The sequence below is a fragment of the Patagioenas fasciata genome, chromosome 7, assembly GCF_037038585.1.
Source record: "Patagioenas fasciata isolate bPatFas1 chromosome 7, bPatFas1.hap1, whole genome shotgun sequence".
Lineage (NCBI taxonomy): Eukaryota > Metazoa > Chordata > Aves > Columbiformes > Columbidae > Patagioenas > Patagioenas fasciata.
Genome location: NC_092526.1, coordinates 22495999 through 22509853, shown reverse-complemented (window position 1 = coordinate 22509853; position 13855 = coordinate 22495999). Strand labels below are relative to the sequence as shown.

Below are 13855 nucleotides of genomic sequence, written 5' to 3'. Positions count from 1 at the left end.
TACAAAATTTAAATTGAACCAAAATTAGATCATACCACTGGTATCTGGCATACCTGTTAAAGTAATATTAAAAAGTAGGAGGAGTAAAACAAGAACTTTAAAAACAAGGTATTTCACACTGGCAGAAGACTCTATTTCAGCCCCAACAAAACCCTGTGGATGGCGTAGAAAAGGGGTTGACCGGCAGTTCCTTATCTAGAGTAACTTGTTATAATACAAAACTTTATATGAATCTAAGACTAGATTCTGACCCTTATGGAAAGAGGCAGTGTTCTCCTAAACTAAATTTATAATCTTAGAAGTTTTTGTTGTATCTAATCCAGGCTCTTTTTGCACACCTTATTCATACTTTTAGTACATATATGGTTGATGACAGTATTAACGGTGAGTTTTCTTGCTTTTATCCATCCTAAGTAAATTAAAGTAAGGGGAAAATGTCTGCTCCTGAAATTATAGATTAAATCATTATTAAGGTAATATTAACATAGCACACATTCATGCTACACAGACAACTCTAATTCTGACTGCTTCTAATTTTTAAGTGTTTGACTTTGCAATCAATTTTATTTATTCTTAACATGCGCATGAAGTACAATATTCAGATGAAATTTCCTGCATTTACAAAAATAAAATCTGCTGGATAAAAACAGATATTAACTGTATGGAAGTATGGTTTTGGTTTACATGCTTGGAAGGGGTCATCAGCAATACCAGACCTTTAGATCTGCTTTTTTAAGCCTTTGCTAGTTGAGTTCAAAGAGCAACAGAAAGCTAGAGAAGGCTATTTTTTCCAGCTTGGACCACCTACTTTGCCAGTGCATTTCACAGCTGTTTGCAGAGTGTCTGTAAACCCCAGCACTCATCTGCTGAGTCCTACAGAGCAGTTTGGGGAGTAAGGCTTCTTTAATGGTTACGTTCTGGCCCTGGTTCCTGCAGCATTATTCCTTTGCTCAAATCCTGTAAGATGCCCCTGTCTACAGCCCGTCCCATCAAACCGTTTCTGCTCCCTCTGCTGCTGACTCTGCTCTTTTTGTCATTCCTTTGTGTTCAGGTCACATTGCTACTTGGGCGTCAGAAGTTGGAAGACAAAGCACAGCCTCTGGCCTGGCTCTGTAAGGGCCTTGGCCCCTTGCTCAGAGCCAGGGAACCCTCAGTTCCACCGCAGACCTCCAGCTGAGCGCCCACAAATACACAAATCTATACAAGAATAGCAGTGGTTATTTCTCTGAGTCTGAAGTGACCAAGAGGTCCTTACACTCTTTACTGAACCTTGCTTCAAATTATGGAAGGCAGCATTTCAACAGTAGAATTTAGACATTGCTTTACTCATATTGAACATCAGTTCTCTCTAGGACTTTCATGTCTACTTTGTACAGAGGAAGCTCCTGTGGGAAAGGTATTTTCTTTTGTCGCTGATGTGGGCTGGTGAGCCTGTTGCATCTGATGTTTTTCATGACCCCATAGCACGTTCTGCATCTGTCGACAGAAAGTTCCCTTCAAGAGAATTAAGGCCCACTCTGGGTTTGTTCAATTGTTTTTCTTCCTATTATAGGAAAGGCTCTAAAAATTGTGTATGACGAACTGCCTTGGTATGATCTTGTACCTTAGAGACAGCCAGCTTTTTTGGGGGAAGTTTTCTTTCCCACTCGCTATGAAGTCAGCCTTCTGGCATTCTTCTAGCATTTTCTTTACTTGCTTCACCTAAAGTTAAGTCAAAGATAATTTTATTTTCTCACAAAGCTTCTTAAATTTTGCCATTAAGGTTTTTGTCTTTCATCGCACAAAATTCCTGAGCAGGTGGCACTAATAAAGCTTTCTGATGTGTTTTTGACTGTTTTATTCAATGTATGTACAAATCATTTTGTTTAATCTCATAGAGCCCCTATCAATTATTTGCCACCGACATGGCCCCTTTGATTAATTGCTCATAAATGACTCTGAAACGGTGGGCTTGAAATAAAAAGTGCAAGTGATAATTGTCAGAACATAGTAAATCATGTCCACGCTGCAGTGACAATATATTGATTCCCAAGGTGATATTAATATTCAGCAGCTGGTGCAGCTGCTTATATATGTAAACTTCACTGATATAAGATATTCTTTTCTGTCTAATTTAAATAAAGTTGGATTATCTTTGGGCCAAGAACAACCAGGAACCTCATGAAGTTTCACTAGTTCCTTTGTATTCCTTTGTGTGGAAATTTTACTCTTGAAGACATAATCTGACATAGCAGTATATATGTCTTGAAAGAGTGGGACATGTTTGGCAGAATATATTTAACATTTCTAACTGATTACATACATGGCTAACTCATTATTTCTGAGGAGCAGGTCCATTTTATGGAACCTTAGCCCAGCCAGAAATGTTATCCACAAGACACTTTGTCTTGGCTTCCTTTTTTATCTTCCATCTAAAATCACTTTCTCAAGTTCTTTTAATACTGGATTGATTCATAGACTTGTGTTTCTTTCTGAAGTATCTGCAATTTTGTTTCCAAAATCAGGAGTTGTGTTTGAGTTGCATTTACTTCAGACTCCCCTTCATGAGTCTTTGTTTCTTTCAGCTTAACAAAAGTTCTCTTTGAGGTCTCCAGAAGCCACATTAGTTCAGATCAATGGTTTGTCTTAGCCTGTTATCCTATCACTAGCAGCAAATACCTGGGAAGAATAAAACAGGGCGCAACCTTTGTGGTGCTTTCCCATGCTACCATCTCGTGAACCAAAAGTATTTTGAACATTAAGTAATTTCCAATTCATCTGCAATTCGTTTGTTCATTTTGATACATGCAACTGGATATATTTGTTCTACTAAAATGACTTTCAGGAGCAAAATTTAATTTAGCTCCCTCTCTTCTATTTCAGATTTCCTGCTTGCATGAGGAAGATGCCCATAAAGAGACGTGGTCACCATTGAATTCAAAGCAAGATAGTATAAGGGTAAGAGCTGAGTGTATAAGTATTAATGCTTTTATGCTGTCATACTGTGCACTGAGATTAATCTTTAACATCTTATAATTTTATGACATGTTGGATTATGACTCAATAGTGACATTTGAACTATCCATACAGTGCAAGCTTGAAGTCCACTGTAAAAGAGAAGTTAAATATAATGAAAGTAGAAACAAGAAACAAATTAGAGTGTCTAAGATGTTCCCTTTTCATATTGTAATGTGTAGTAATGACTCAAGAAAAATAATAAAGAGAATGACATGGCAAGAAGACCAGTGGGTATTTTGGTTAGTTCCCGGTACAACTAAGGAAACCACAAAACCACATCACTCTCTAGTCTGCTCAACCAGTTACAACAGCACACATTTCTGGTTTTGTTTGTAGAACTGCAAACCACAAGAATAAAAAAGGTTTAGCTTATTCTCAGAAATTAGCCTTGATTGCTTTCAGAACTTTATTGACATTTAAAACTAATGTCTTGGTGCTTGACTGTGACATGAAGCAAGCCATACAAGCACTGGTACCGTGTGTGCCTTATTAATTATAAAAACCTAATTCTGACTATTTTCCACTTCTTCCAGGTGTAATAAAATTAATTCTGATTCCTGCAAGAGTCAAAACATCTCCTAGCCATATTTTATGTCTTGCTACAAAGCATAAATACCATTATCGGTGTATTTAAATAATCAAGTTTTATTTTCACGTATCAACTTTTTCACACACACACAAAAAAAAGAGTAATACAAATTGTGGAAAAAGATCATTCTCTGTTCTTGGCAGTTCTCAAGTGATTCTGTATAGCTGGCCCTGATGACCACTGTTTGTTGTCTACTAGTGCTGTTTTCTTTGCTTAAAAGGTATACCATGACTTGATGCCTATGCTTCTCACTCAACAGTACCTGTATGCAGTAGATAGATAAAACCAAGTACACATTTGTCCCACTGGTTTGGAGCGGTGCTGAGATCAGAAGCCACAATTTCAGCCAAGCACCTGAGGGATCGCCTATTTGGTGATTATGTCCAGCCAGCCATGTTCCTGGATGGCAGCGCTGAGAGCTTTCTTAATGGTTTCTGCAAAGCCTTCTCAAAGCAACCTCGCAAGGTATTACAGGATCCTTTAGTGTCCCTAGAGCAGGACAGATACACTCCCTATCTCAGAATCATTGGAGGACTATGGAGTAAAAGCAAAGCCAACCCATTTAGAAAGTGAGCCCTATACCAGTACTGGTCACAGACAGTCCCTCCATGTTCAGCTGTACTGGCCTCTGGGTATGCAGCAGCGGAGTTGTGTAAACAGCTGCAGCACAGCCAGGAATCCAGGAACATAGCTGGAAATGTTTTCTGCTTCTAAAAAAGCCTGAACCTTGCAAGTATAATTAAATCTTTCTGCAAATGGAAAGCCAAAGAATGGCATTTTTCTTTGACGCAGATCATAGTCAAATAGCTCCTAGTTGTAAGTACAGCAGTACTTAAAATCATTCACTGCAGTCTTTAATCGGGAAATAATTTAGAAGCACCTCTGTATTTAACATCTGTAACAAAATGAATGTTTAGCATTCTTCCTACTGCAAATCCTGTCGGTTCTTCTTTTTCTGTCTCTCTTTAAAAGTAAAGTTTATCAAGAAATTACCTCGTAGGTTATTGCATACAAACAGCAATATGTTGACCCAATACGTGTCAGGAACTGGGATTTTTTTTCTCCCTGTATGAATCTTTTAATAAAATAATGAGCACAGCAAATATATATTGTTGTTCCAGATAACTGTATGTGATGACTGATATTTTTTCATTTATTTGTGATGCAGTAAAGAGAAACATGAGGAAAAGCAACATTATTTAGGACAGCCAGATCCAGAAGAACACCAGAGAATATCAGAAAGATTTAATAATAGTAGGAGAGTAATACTGAAATATCTAGGTCCTCAACTTTTCCTAAGGATCGGTAAGCATATGGTACAGCACAATAATTCAGTTCTGAGATTTGTTTGTTTATTTAGCAAGGGATTGTCTGAAATGGTGGTAAGCTGCAGAATGTCTATGACCTGTTTAAAAATGTACTCCAAGCTAGTCATCCATTTGGGTGTGATTCCTAGGGAAACAGATAGACCTTATATGGCAGTCTCACTACACTATCACAATTTCCTTTTAAACTGATTCCTCTTGATGGCTGCTTGATGAGGAATATTTCTGAAGTCTTCTGCTGGTCATCCCTGGAGTAGAGAATAGCTTAACGTATTAATTGGTCAAGAAAGCAAACATTTATATCATTCTATCAGAGCTTTGCAGGATACAAATGATGAAAATGTGTTAATCCTTCTCATTCCTTAGAGAAGCAGTCAAATAGTCTTCTGTTGACAAAACACCATCTTCCAAAGAACAAATACAATTTTGAAAGACTAAAGAATAGCTTTCCTAGTCTAAGTGTCTAACTTTGTGTGATAATTGAATACCATATGATAAGTTAAAAATGAAGATAAAATAACTCTTTTCTGAGGAATTTTCTGCATATTTTTTAATTTTAAAAGAGCTCTTAGAGAACTCTCTTTAGAACATGTTCTAATCGAGTATTAAAATCTACCAGATAGATCATAACCTGTGGAATTGTTTTTGCTAAGTACCCTTACACTACTAACATTAATGATTGAGTCCTTAACTGTTAAACTTCTAATATTGCTGTCAGTATGTTACTTAAAATCTAAAAAACACCATGGAAAAACATGAATATTATTAAATGCCCCAAATGTACTCAAACACATAGTTCTTGAAATATTGACCTTCACAAAACTGAAATTAGGCTGACTTCCAATGACTTTATTTTTGAATTGTGAAGAGCTTATGCAGTATTTTTATGAACTAAAAATAAACCCATTTGATGTTATTAATGTAGTTTTCTGAGGGTTTTTTGTTTTGCCTTTTTCTTTTTTTAATCAAGCAGAATTGATGATTTAGTAAGCATATGAGCCTATTTCTGAGCTTCCTTGTTAGAAACAGTTATGGAACTCTGATGAGGGATGCTATTCAAGAAACATGTGATCGGCGTTTAGCTTTCTAAACTGTGCGGCATGTGAGCTGAACCAAGCCGCAGTAATTGCAGTGCTTCCCAGGCCTGTTCATTTGAAGACTTCCAGTGCCTGTTGTGGCAAATCTCAGCTTGGCAGATTTCCACATCTATTGGAATAAACTGCCTCATCCCTTCTTCATTGGACATGCTTCATTCCCTTTATTTCTACTTTAATCCTGGCCCTGGAGCTCCCCAGATTTACTTTCTTTACCCTGTTGCTTATGCTGTTTATATTCATAGGTCCATGCTATTTATGTTCACAGGTCTCTGCTGTGTATTTCTTAAAGGGGAAAAATACACCTTTGGGAACAAAGACTTTTACTTTAGCACATCTTTGCTTTAGACCACATGATCCCTTTCTCTGCTGGGAAGGCACTCAGCTGCACATGTGCTGGTGCCTCTGTCCCCACTGTGGTGAAGCATCTGCTGGCAGAGGTGCCTTGGGCTGCTGCACCTGAGCCCCGTGCCCTCAGAGGACTCTGGTGTCTTCTCATGCTTCCTGCAGCTCCGTCTGCTACTTCTTTGTAGAAAGGGAACCACAGAGGGCAGCTGACCCACGGCCACAAGATGTACACACGCTCCCTTCCTCAGGATATCAGCGAGCGTAGGTTTTCCACATCTGTGTCTCTTAACAGGCTCTTCTCTGTTTCCCTCCTCAGGGACATGATAGCAGCAAAATTTGTGCAGATACCAGAAATTTTAGCTGGTGCAGCAAGTCTGCAGACCTCAGTGAAATAACTGAAAACATATTCTAAATTTCCCTATTCCCATTTTGTTGCCATGCTTGAGCATTTTTTTTTTAGTTTAAGTTAGAATTCCCCCTTCCTACATGCATAATTAGGGTCTTCTTTGACATTTACAATTATTGCTGTTCTTCTGTCTTACATAAATTACTGGTGTTCCACCATTTACCTAAAATGGTAAGTGACATTTCCTTCCATAATCTCTAATTGTTTTTGAAAGCTAACTCTCATCATCTTCATCAGGTGATCCTTTGTCTTCTTAGCTCACTTGGTAGAATCAGTTTTCCTGGCACAGCCATTTACTTAGCATATCCATTTTAGTGCTCAGATAAATCTATTTAAATGTTAATAAGCTTCACTCCTCCCACCACCCAACTCAGACACACAGAGTGTATTTTTCAGTGCCAATGGGTGTCTCAAAAGAAATTAAACCATTGACTTAAAATAAAACGAAACTAAATTACTAACTTGGTTACTCTTTATGTTCCATAAAAAGAATGCAGAAATCTTTCTTTCATGCTCAGTATCCTTGCATCCCATCAGCATTATTCAGCATCCTGGAGCTGTTTGGAAAAGAGATTGTTCCTGTTGCCTCCTACTCAGATGTAAAGATCTTTAATAGAATTCAATCTCCCTCATCAAATGTCAGCTGTACTAAAGATTTATTTTTGTATAGCTGTGCATTGCGTAATGCTTAGCAAGCTTCCTGCACAGCTCAGCTGTTATCTCATGGCCATCATGGAGTGAGCTGGAGTTATAGTTCTCATCTCCTGGGCCAATTTATTGCACTACATGGGAGAGTTTCTAATCTCAGTTTTACTAAAATCAGTTATAACACTCTGGATATTTGCCAGCGCAAGATCAGATTCTGACTCATTCTTTTGTGTTTTGTGTTTGTTTACTCCTCATTTCCTTTTCATTATGAAACTTTGTAACATAGGCAGAAATCAGTTATAAATTACGTATTTTTGCTAATGTGTTTTATATTTTGAAACTTCCATTCAAAGTTAGTTCTTACATAATTGGGCATGCATACTTTTGTTCTGTGTGCTTTGAATACCAGGTGTTGTTAGCCACAAAAGCCTGGCAAAATCTGTGTTGAAATGTAGATATCTTAAATACCTTTTCAATTATTATCACAAATAATTGATTCTAAAATCCGCTACCCCGTAAGCAGTATGCTATAACAAGTTGCTCTGGTTTGGTAGGATGTGGAATTTACCCTCCCTTTACTGTATATTATGCAGGACTTACCAGTGAAAAGAAAAGAACCATAAATGATTGCCTTTTGAACAGTTCCTAGAAAAAAAATCTTTTATGTAAGCACATTTATCACGCAACTTATGGCTTGTTTAGTAAAATAGTTTTACTTTCTCTCAAAAAGTGTGATAACTTGACTCAAGTGGCCAATGGTGTAAGTCACCATGAGAAACACTTTCAACATTTCAGGTCAACAAATCCAACTTCCAGGCATTCTGATGCTCTTTAAGACCTTTCCTTCCCAAGGCATTCACAAGGCCTTCCCATCAATCAAGTCCACTCACCTCTTACTTTGAAAGCTTGTTTTTTATTTAATAAGTGAATAGACTTTTTAATAAGATTTCTGGACAGGGTTCATTTTCCCTTGTCAGTTAGCAGCAAAAGTAGAACTAGAATGGAATTAGCTCAGTTCTGAGATTTTCACCTTGTTCTTTAACCTAGTGTCTTCACAGAGGAAACTGCTAATGGCAATCTGATTAATGGAATACATGGAATACTTCCCCTCCATCCCGCAATTTCCAAGAATTGTTCGGTTTTGTTTTCCAAAATAAAAAGTAGCTGCAGTAATTCACACCCTTGTTCATTTCCACACACAGGGAAGCCTGAAAGCAAGCTAAACCTAACCTTCCCAAATTGGACCAAATATTGCTGTCATTTACACCCTAAAAGTCAATGTGAATGAAGCAGGAAGCAGAATATAAGCCACCAACTGTAGTCATTCTAAGTGACTAATCTGTTTGCTTTAGTTACTTTATCCACCCACTCCTTTTCCTTATTTTTCATTTGCTTCTACTTCATATCAATTTATGACTTGAACACATACAAGTCTACCTACTATATCCAGGCATCACAGTGTTGGCCGATTGTCCCAGTACTTGTCATGCAAAACATCACAAAACAGCTAGAACAGACTGTCACATTCAGCCTGTAATTCACTTTGAACCCATTCTGTGTATGGTTAAAAAAGTAAACAGTTGTAGAACTGTATTTTTCCATAGGAGAGGGTACTTTGCAAAGATAGCAGGGGAGAGATGAGGGATTTTCTTCAAGAGAAAAACATAGGTCTCCCAAATTTTCAAAGAACGATGTTATCCTAGGCGAAATAGTCTCATGATGCTCCATTTAGCAGAATATCTTTTTCTGACGTCTTGTGGAACATATTATTTTACTGCTACAATACTTAGGTAAGGGAGCAAAACCACAATTTTTCTTTCTCAGAAGTGAAACACTGAATGGCTGCCATTTCCATGAAATGCTGCGATGTTCAAGCTACTCAAAGAGCCCCAGGGGCTTGGTGCCTTGAGGAGTGGTACAGCTGGGCCCCCGGGCACCAGTGGGCATCAGTGATTCTTGTCTATGCCGGTGGGCGAAGTAGAAAGAAGTAGCAATATGTATTGAAAATGGAAACATTTTCCCTTGAAACGCAGGGTCCTTGTTCAAGCTGGTCAAATATTTGCTAGCAAAACTGTTCTTCAGTGGCAGACTACTCTCATAAGTACTTTTTTGTCTAAAATGTATCCCTTATCTTGTGTAAAAATTTAAAAAATAGTAATTTTTTTTAAAAAGTTTTTCCCTTCATAGTGATCATTATACACTTTTAATGTGAGGTGTCAAAATGTATTCTAGCTTGGAAAACATTTATGAAAAGAAAGGAATATGACCAGTGAGAAATGAAGTATCAGAGTAAAACATAATAGTAGAAAAATTCTGTGCTGCGTATGAAATAAGGAGCTATGCTAATGCATACTTACATAAAATGAGTTTAGTTAAACCTTCTTTTAAGCAGTTTGAAAATACTTATCAGTCTATGGAAATACATGTAATTTCCATATGCAAATTATTTTATTACAAAAGCTCAGTTCTCCATTCTGTAATTGGCTTTGGCCACCAAGCAACATGTTAACAATGAATTTCATCTCCTTTTATAGCACATCTGCTAGTGGTGGATGAGAGTCAATCAACAGAACAGATATCCCAAGTGCTGGCACAGAATCAGCTTTTTTCTCCCCTTGATTTCATTCATTTCCTGCCAGTTGAAAATCACAGCCTCCCAAAAATTATATCAGTTCATACTGGTCCTCAAAACTGAGTGGCATTACTGTAGTTTAAGTAGATGAAGGTATTTTGAAGTTAACTAATAGGATTTGTCAGAAAAGGAATGAACAGATTACTTAGCAATATCTCTGCACACAATCCAGGAATTTTTTGCACTTTAAATGAGGATATGTCTCACTCAACACAATTCAAAGGCAAAACTTGCAGAAAGGAAAAGATGTTTCAGGGGCAGAGTGGAGAGGTCAATGTAAATTCCTGTCCCTGAGAAAACACATTTAAAAACTCTAGTCCTGCAACATTCTGGCTGAAATGGCAGCTTTCTCTTTACACCAGCCATTCTAGAAGGCGTAGAAATCATTTCTAAGTTTGATGAGACAGAGGGCAAGGAAAATAACAAAGAAATCAAGTTGACCAAATAATGTACCTACCTAACACCCTCATGGAGAAAGTTCAGCAGGGAGCAACGTGGCTTTTCTTGCTAAGGAGACCCGATGCAATGAGGAGACATCACCGCTTCCTCACAACTCCGACTGTTACCCTCCACCCCCTGGGGCAGTGAAGCAAAGTATGGTTGTGCTGCCACGACACAGGTGCTTCAGACAGACACAGATGACTTGCCAATTTGCTGGCGCTGGCACGTCACCCCTGCCAAGACAAGGAATTCCCGGCAGCTCCATTGTCATTAAAGGTCACGTTGCTGGAGTCATTCCTGTCTCCTTCTCCAGCTCCTAAGAGAGTATTTTGTTTTGCAGCAAGTGTGAAATGGTTGCTTAATTGAGCTTGTCCTCTAAAAAGCCAGATGTGAATTGTACCAAGTACATTCGAGACTATTTGAGAACACATTTTTTTTTAATAGAACTGACCTAACAAGACAGACTTCTACAAATGTCAACATAATTACAGTATTTAAGAAAATACAGATTAAAAATACCCTGAGGACCTAACTGGTATCTGTGCGAACATCTAGCAATACTTCAGTTTTCTTTCTGAAGTGCATTTTTCTCTCTGCAGATAAACCTGGAGGCTGCTTGTTCAATGTTCAGGTAAAAACTTTTGCAAGTTTTTCTGGTTTTCTTCTTATATTTTTTAAAATTTTTAATTTATGAGAATATGGTTTGTGTGAGGAATGTCTAACTAAACAGTTATATAGTGAAAATATGGAAGTAAATAAAGCCTAGGTTTTCTTGGAAACAAGTAGCAGCAATGTTTAGAAAATATTCACTTAAAAAAATTAACTTCACAAGAAATTCAACAGATAATGTATCTAGTGCTACTCATTATTTCTCCATGTAGTATGTATTTAAAAATCTAATTTTAAAAAATATGTAATACAATGAAAAATTAAAAAAAAAAAAATAAAGCTACTGCTCTTTTTGGTTTAAAAATTGTCCAGTATTTCCTTACTGATGTTCTTTTAGTGAGAGGAATATTCACAGATAGCACCGTTGTGCTTGAATTAGAGTATCCTACATTGACAGAACAGTTGAGAAATAATGTTTTACTTCAAATTTACTTCAAATGTTGTTGTATTTCTCTGTAGGACAAGGTGTTAATCACCTTGTTGGACTCCAAAGTGTGATAAAGAAGCCCTTATTCAGTGTATTTCTTCGCCTTCTTCTGCAACACATACATGTAAACAACTGTTACTGGCATGGCAACGCCGTTCATTGGAGCCACAGGCGGAGGGGTCCCGCCGGCACCTTCACAACACGCCCTGAGCGGCGCCTTCACTTCCCCATCACCTCACTGAGAGCATGGGCTGGTATGTGCAAGGTCTTACTCAACATGAAACATAATATCAAAATCTGGCTTTTTCCTCTGACATCTGTCCTCAGGTTACAGGCATTTTTGCCACATTTGTACCAGTAGTATAAATTAAATAAGTCCACGCCACTCAAATATGCAAATTTTTATGTGAATTCAGATAGTCAGATGAAAATATTTCAAGAATAGCTTGAAATGCCTTCTAAATACTTCTATAATAAACCTATGTCAAAATGCCAGCTCTATTACCTGCAATAGTAGATCTATTGCCTGTAGTATGCTTGGGAAGTATGACTTGGCCTGGCTTACCCTCATTTTTGAGGGCATTCTAATAACATTTGAGCTGAACTGAGTTGCAGACACACTAACCCAAACAATTTTAACAGATGGAATGATGGTGACCTCACGTTGTGGTCTAGACAGACTGACGAAATGACTGCATAACAGAAAGAGGCCTCCAGAATAGGATAAAATACAGATTTTGGTGAAGATAAAGGATGAAGCTATGAGGTATGTAATAAATTTCCACAATACATTTAAATATGTTCTGTAGAATGATAGTTTTTGTTGAGATGTGATGGGGCTACTTTGATGGCTGCACCTGCTGGGTAAAACAGAGGGCTGAACAGAGTTTCAGACTCGGTATCTACACAAACTGTGAATCTGCTCCACAGTCCATAAACCCAGCAAAGACAAGCCAGCTACACCTATTGACTTTAAATCTATTCTGTGTCTAAGTGCTTTTCTTTGCAGGGGTATTTTCCAAAACAGTTTTCCTCCTAAGTTACAATATCATGGACAGAAATAACTGCCATGGGAAGATGGTAATTGTTTTTTATTTTGGTGATTAAATCTTTTCTTAACCATTAACCATTTAAAAATTCAGCTTGTTCTGAATTGAAAATTTTGTATTTTGTGTGTCCTAATTCGATTAATTTTGAAGTAAGAAGAAAAATGTTTTCTGCTTGTTTTTATGCTGGTGCCTACCTCAGGGCTTGAAGCATGACAAGCAGCTCACAGAGAGGTGAGGTTGGTGAGCAGATTACAAAGTGCAGACAATGTAGCAAAGGCCAGGGCTGTGATTTATTACAGTTTTCCTCACATTAACATCATCATGACAGATGGGTGACAAAGTATTTTCGCACTGATTTGAAGGAGCTTTGAGTCACCGTATCTTACCTTAAAGAGAAGATGACTTAAAGAATTCTTTTTTATTGTTGGGTTTTTTGGTTTTTGGTTTTTTTTGTTGTTGTTATATAGGCAGGCTATGTAAGTCTGCATTAAAGTACAAAAGAAACTTAATGATGCGGCACAATGCGACTTCTTGTGACTAGAAGCTTTTATTACCTAGGAATAAGCTAAGGAGAACAATGAACAAGCTATGTAGCTCTCGCCAAGTGACATCTAATAAAGGCTTTATATCTCACTAAGATACCAGTCAAACAAGTTTAAAGAGAATACTTTACTCTTGCACTCCCATCCTGTACTTTTACTAAACATCCCTACACCACGGAAAGGAAAGGTCAGATTTCTCCCCGATGCCACTGGGGGTGGTTCCAGTGTGGGCAGAGCTGTGCTCATTCCCATCACCTGAGATGGGCGTGAGGGAAACCATCTGCACCAAGCACAACCACCACAGCAGTTCGGCCGCAGTTTGCAGAATGTCAGCTAAGTCTTTGTGGCACGCAGAGAAGCCCTACCACGTGCTGAGGCCAAATCTGCAGAGTTTAATTCTAATAGAGTTAACTTGCTTATATTTTGAACATCTGTGAAGTCTAATGTGAATTGAATGTTAAGTAAATCAACTTAGTTTATTAGCAGAGCATGGCATACTGCCATTTATTTCGATTCAACTTCTTTTCCACATCACATGCCTTTTGTGTATTTCACACATGCTTGAAAGATACTATTTTTGGAATAGTTTTCAAGGGGGTTGCTATGTTTATGAAACTGATACTTAGTTTTTCCTGAAAATCTGGGTAGTTAGACCCTTGTGCGCAAAGCTCTCACAAACAGAAAAAAA

The 13855-nt window shown here is 37.8% G+C and overlaps 1 long non-coding RNA gene across 1 annotated transcript in view; it reads left to right on the top strand.

Moving 5' to 3' along the window:
- Nucleotides 1–13855, top strand: part of LOC136103198 (uncharacterized) — a 74030-nt gene that overhangs the window by 56653 nt on the left and 3522 nt on the right. Inside the window, exons 4-8 of the long non-coding RNA XR_010651576.2 lie at nucleotides 2863–2937; nucleotides 4755–4891; nucleotides 11080–11111; nucleotides 11609–11830; nucleotides 12219–12342. This is a non-coding gene — a long non-coding RNA (uncharacterized lncRNA). The remainder of the gene's footprint in view (nucleotides 1–2862; nucleotides 2938–4754; nucleotides 4892–11079; nucleotides 11112–11608; nucleotides 11831–12218; nucleotides 12343–13855) is intronic.